This window comes from Capsicum annuum, chromosome 11 (assembly GCF_002878395.1).
Source record: "Capsicum annuum cultivar UCD-10X-F1 chromosome 11, UCD10Xv1.1, whole genome shotgun sequence".
In the NCBI taxonomy this organism is placed as follows: domain Eukaryota; kingdom Viridiplantae; phylum Streptophyta; class Magnoliopsida; order Solanales; family Solanaceae; genus Capsicum; species Capsicum annuum.
This window is the reverse complement of record NC_061121.1, coordinates 55,976,662-55,981,792: the sequence shown is the minus strand read 5'-3', so window position 1 is coordinate 55,981,792 and position 5,131 is coordinate 55,976,662. Positions and strand designations below refer to the sequence as shown.

The window sequence follows — 5,131 nt, the reverse complement described above, 5'->3', positions numbered from 1 at the left end:
CCCAATAGGTATATTTATGATAACGATTATTATAACCATCCCAATAGATATCTATGATAACAAATATATAATCTCGTCCCATATTTTATAACAGCTAAAATGTGGCCTAAAATTTTCATTAAAATGTTCCCTCTCCCTCCTAAATATTTCAATTTCCCTCCAACTTATAATTAATCAAAAAATTTGAGAAAGTAAATATTAACATGAAAGATTATATCAGTTCTCTCTCACACAAACCCGTTGACCAAATATATCAATTCTCCCACACATACAAAAAAACTTTTTCCAAATATCTTCAAATATGATTCTTTGAGCTCAAATCCACCGAATTCATCAATTTTCTTCAAATTTATTTGCCTAAAATCCTCAAATTTCGTCTGTCCACAGCTCAGTCTGCTTAGTTAAGTGATTAGAGTGAAAATTTTAGATCAGGTCAGTGATTAGAGTGGAAATTTCAGTGAAAATTTTAATTTCAGTTCTATATACTCTTTTAGTCAGCCTGATTTATTGCATATCTATTTTGTATCTAGATTATTGTTTGTGGGTTTATTGCATGTGGATTTTAACCTAGGTTTTGATTGTGATTTGTAAATGGGAATAGGAGGAGGTGCTTTGATTTAGGTTTGCTTTTGATTTTTATGTTGCTTTTGATTTAGTTTTTGTTTTGGTTTTTAAATAGGGACTGTAGGAGGTGCTTTACTTTCGGTTTTGATTTACTTTTGGCTTGATTTTTGTTTTGAATTTTATTTTGATTTAATTTTGATTTCTAAATAGGGATTGTAGGAGCTGAGATATGGTTTGCATTTGGATTGTAAATGGGCACTGGAGGAGGTGCATTTGGTTTTCGTTTGGTTTTCATTTTTTGTTTTTGTTATGGTTATGGTTTGGTTTTGATTTTGATTTGTTTCAGAGTTTTGGAGAAAGAACAACTGTGATAATGTTGGAAATTAGACAGCGAACATAGACTTTTTCAGTTTTATGTGATTTCTTGATGATACATATAAGCATTTTGAGTCGAGGGTCTATCGAAAACAACCTCTCTAATTGTCATTGTACATATCAGTGTTTTGCTTTAGGATTGTGAATGGATATTGTAGTTTGAGAAACAGTCATCATAACCATCATTTTGTGTTAAGATTGTGATTACATAGTATGTTATTCTTTGAACATTGACCTCAGTTATACTAACTTTCTGGCTGGAAAATATCTCCCCTTCCTCTAGGCTTCAGTTCAACCGCGGATGAGAGGATATAGTGGGCAGGCATCAGCCTTACATAGGTGAGTGCGAAGCATCCCTGACAGATAGTGATTCTGTCAAGGTCAGAACCTTGGATGACAGATCATGAAGTAAATAAACAAATCAAACTGTAAGCTGTGCTTAATATTGATGAAGCTTTGTATTGGATTGTATGCAAATACTTAAATGTGACCTGGTCTACTGCTTGCAATTGTAGACCTTTAATGGAGCCACTCCTAGTTTCTCTTGTTGACACATTAGATGAAAGGATTTGTTCAATAGTATGATGACAAGTTAGTAGTATGAAGTATGTTAGATCCATATAACACTGCTCATTTCTTCTTCCATCTTTTGGCTTGCAGATAGATGAGAAAATTCAGTGGGAGATAATCAATCACAGGTCCCCGAGGCATCCTAACATAATTAGATTCAAAGAGGTTTGTCATTGTCTTCTCCTTTATATTTTGATAGGAGGTTATATATAAATGACTGGTTTGCCCAAATGTTTACGCTAGGTGATTTTGATTCCAACTCATCTCGCTATTATGATGGAATATGCATCTGGTGGGGAGCTTTTTGAGAGAATTTAAAATGCAGAGCGCTTCAGCGAGGATGAAGTATTTAATCTGCTAACACTGTGGTTATTGTTGTGTGATATTTATGATGTCAAATAATCTCTTCCTGTGGAAGCTCGCTTTTTTTTTTGAAGCAACTTATATCTGGTGTCAGCTACTGTCACTCCATGGTAATGATTTCCCTGAAATATTTACCCAATTTTTTTCTGTTTATTAAATGTCGGAGATCTTGGAGATTTATTCAGCCTTTTTGTGTTCTATTTCTTTTTGAAGCAAGTATGTCATCGGGACTTGAAGCTGGAAAATACATTGCTTGATGGAAGCCCTGCTCCTTGGCTAAAAAATTGTGATTTTGGTTATTCCAAGGTAATAGGTCTGCTCCATTATTTGAGATCATGCTTTCCTATTATAGTAGTTGTTGACCACCATCCTATAATATTGTATATAAGGCATCTAGTTTGTTGTCCCAAGTTCCTTCTTATACAGACCAATACTTCCTCTCCTCTTCATCTCATTTTTTAATAATTTAAAAGTATATGGATGTGGTTATCTATGTTGCTCAGACTTGGGTGTGGGCGATCAATATGGTGTGGATCTAGAGGTCAAATCCTTAATGATCTACCTCTACACTTGCAGATACTGGGAGAAACAGTCTAAACAATCAAGGTTAGCGTTTGAAATTCTGAATCATACTCCAGTTCTTTTATAATCTTGTGACATTGTTGTTTGTATCTTGAAGTAGTGAAGCCGTGTGGGCCCAATTTTGATTCACTACAATTGTTGCAATCTTGTATTCTTTTTTATCTTGTTGTAATCTTGAAGTCTAGTGAAGCCATGTATGGCCTATTCCGATTCACTAGCATTGTTGTTGACATCTTGTTGTTCTACTTGTTGCAATCTTGTATTCTTTTTCATCTTGTTGTAATCTTAAATTCTAGTGAAGCTGTGTGTGGCCTATTTCTCTAGACTCTCTCTCTCTACCTTTTCTTCATCTCTCTTACTCTCTCCATTATGGCTGCCGTCGGCCGGCGACCACACGACCCCTTTCCCTTCCTCCTTCCAGAGCTTATGATTCTATTTCTTTCACTTACTATTTCCTCATACAACCTGATTCACTTTTATCTCTTTACTTCTCACTTAATTTATGATTTCTCATTTTTCTTTTTTTTTTAAGTGCCTGTATTATTGTTATTTGTACTGTTGGAGTAGCATTTTTTTCTTCTTTTTGAATTAAGTTTTGGCGTGACTCACATGTTTTCTTCATTTGTGTTTCATATGCTTTTTCTTTAGTCCCGTACAGTACTTCCAATTGACCGCCATAGGTTGCTTTTTTTTATTTGGAGAATTTACATATATGATTAACTGTGTGGATTTTTATTCACTGTTCAACATTGGAAAAATGCTGATGGTTCATAAACGGAGACTGCTAATTTCATCTAATTAATTACGTATGAAGTTGATGTAGCTACCAATTTTTGTTTGTAAATTTCTGTATTTCATGTTGATGTGCAGCATGCTGGAGAGTTACTGCATCTACCAGTCATTGAAGTTGTAAAAGACACTATTATGTATGTGACTATTTTACTCAACTGCTAAGTGCTAACTACTTTATACATGCTAACAGACTTAACCCTTCTTAAACCTTTGCTAGCCTCTAAGCCATTAGCTTGTCTCTAAATCTCTAGAGTACCAGATTTCGCGCGTTCATAGATTGATCAGATGACATTATTCATTTTGCATCTGACCTTCTGTTTGTTCATATCTAACCATTGAATGACCGTGGGCACGCAAACAAAACCACATATAATGGTTGCTTTTGCAATCTGTATCTGCAATAATTGTGTTTCTTTTCTCTGCCTACGTGTTTGTCACGAAGTGAGTTTATCCGCTTCCGTTGAAAGTGTTATTCCTGCTGTATCTGATGTGATTGTTCTTATTTGAGCAGTATTGTGACCATCAATTATCAGTATGAGAAAATGTACCTTTAGTCTTTGTAGCTTCCCTTAGTTGGATTGTACAAGAATATTTAGCTTACAGTGTGCACTCTAGACATTTTTGTGAATGTTTAACTTATAGTGCACTCAAGAAAAAGAAGAAAAGAAAATTTAGTTATTTAGGTGAATATTTGATAAGAAACTGCTTTGTTGTTTATCTTTTGTTTGAGGAATTATTGCAACATTGGGTGTGTCTATCCATGTGTACGGTGTAGTTGTGAGTAAGAAACTAGTAATACATTTATGTTTAACATGCTAGTTAGCATGTGATCAAATATTTTCTTGCTTAATTTCAAGCTATTGAAATGACTCTTTTACTTTGTTCTTTACAGGGAAAGGTCCTTTAAATGATGGAGAATTATTGATTAGGAGTCTGAAGACATTAAATTTTGTATTAAGAAATAATTGGACAACAAATTTATATTAATTTTTTTTTTCAAAAATATTAATATTAGTGGAGACTATAAGTTGCCGCTAAAGGTGTATTTCCTTAATATTGAAATTGCCTATTGTAGCAAGGTGAAGTCGTCATTTTTTGTGGCGACCTTGGGTCGCTACTAAATTCTTTCATTCAGTGGCGATCCTCTTGGTGGACACCTTGCCTAGTATTTTTGTGGCGATGTAGAAAATCTTTTGTGGCCAGGGAAATCGTCACAAAAAGCCTCTTTTAGTGGCGACTCTTTTATGTCGCCACAAGTAACCTTTAGTTACGGTTGTAACACCAACGACCCCCCAGTCGCCACTAAATGTCTTTTGCTGCGACTTTTGGAGATTTAGTGGCGATTTTTTTTGCCACTAAAAGCGTTATTTCTTGTAGTGATAGATCTTGATAGGCATTTACTATAATGTAAATACATTTATAACAAAAGTGTTAATATAAGAAAAATTTTAGAAGTACTAAATTTTTAAAATTTTAAGCATGTAATAAGAATGTAATCAAAACGTAAAAGTGCTGACGTAAAATATATATGTGTTTACACTAAAAAATATGTTTATGTTTACATTATTATATTAAAGTGTGAAGAATCTTTGAAAAGTGATTTAAACTTTTATACTTCATTAAAAATTTTCGCAATAGATAAAATTATATAATTTTAAATAATCAAACGTCAAGTTATACATGACGACAATAGATAAAATTATATAATTTTAAATAATCAAACGTTATACGTGCGAGTCACGTGGGACCCAACTACTATTTTGAAAAGCACATGAAACTGACAATTCACGTTGATTGGTGCAAGAATTTCAATATAGTGATTAGTTATTTGGCCTAATTTAAATAAGTCATTAGTTACTAACTTGTATTATGGACAATAATCATG

The 5,131-nt window shown here is 33.5% G+C and overlaps 1 long non-coding RNA gene across 4 annotated transcripts; it reads left to right on the top strand.

Annotated features, from left to right (window-relative positions):
- The first annotated feature begins 130 nt into the window (after nt 1-130).
- On the top strand, nt 131-4,324 carry LOC107848480. Of its 4 annotated transcripts, none has more exons than XR_007047309.1 (8): nt 131-432; nt 1,223-1,347; nt 1,600-1,674; nt 1,753-1,982; nt 2,086-2,178; nt 2,376-2,478; nt 3,325-3,380; nt 4,139-4,324. It is a non-coding gene; the product is annotated as an uncharacterized LOC107848480 (long non-coding RNA). The 4 variants fall into 4 exon arrangements; XR_007047308.1 differs by having other exon boundaries at nt 1,223-1,367; XR_001668037.2 differs by having other exon boundaries at nt 135-432; nt 1,223-1,278.
- The last annotated feature ends 807 nt before the right edge of the window (nt 4,325-5,131 follow it).